Source organism: Chaetura pelagica, unplaced genomic scaffold (assembly GCF_000747805.2).
Source record: "Chaetura pelagica isolate M959 unplaced genomic scaffold, ChaPel_1.0 scaffold20, whole genome shotgun sequence".
In the NCBI taxonomy this organism is placed as follows: domain Eukaryota; kingdom Metazoa; phylum Chordata; class Aves; order Apodiformes; family Apodidae; genus Chaetura; species Chaetura pelagica.
The window spans coordinates 2,757,699-2,758,203 of NW_009951958.1; the positions used below are offsets into that span (position 1 = coordinate 2,757,699).

The 505-nt window shown below is 66.9% G+C and overlaps 1 protein-coding gene across 1 annotated transcript in view; it reads right to left on the reverse strand.

The window, feature by feature from the left end:
* Positions 1 to 505, reverse strand: part of FAM131A (family with sequence similarity 131, member A) — a 14,408-nt gene that overhangs the window by 10,352 nt on the left and 3,551 nt on the right. The window lies entirely within an intron of this gene.

Below are 505 nucleotides of genomic sequence, written 5' to 3' on the forward strand. Positions count from 1 at the left end.
TGACCAGCCAGGCCATGCAGGGAGAGGGGAGCCTGCCCCAGGGTGGGCACCCCATGGCGGAGAGGGGGAAGGGGTGCTGTGCCCAGTAGGGGTTGATGGGGGTGAGGGGGGGGATGCAGGAGCTGGGGCGCAGCAGGTGCTCAGGGGTGGGCAAGGAGCAGCATGCAGCGGGGGAGCAGCCCCACGAGAACACGTGCCATGCAGGAAGGGGAGCACAAGCGTTGGCAAAAACTGGCATTCCTTCCCCAAAACAGCATGCCTGGACCCCCCAGCACAGCTCGGGGGGGGCGGGGCCCGAGCTGGGGTGCCACCCCCGGCTAGGATGGGGGTCTGGTCGCCCTTCATGTAGGCACTTAGTTCCCTGCTAGGGCTGAGTGACCTGGGGACAGGGACACAGGTCCCACTACCTCCCCTTTCCACCCTGCATTGCCCCACAGTAGAGCTGAGGCTGAGCCTCCTGCTGTGGGGCTGGCTTGGGGGTGCTGTCACTGGCAGCCCAAAGCCC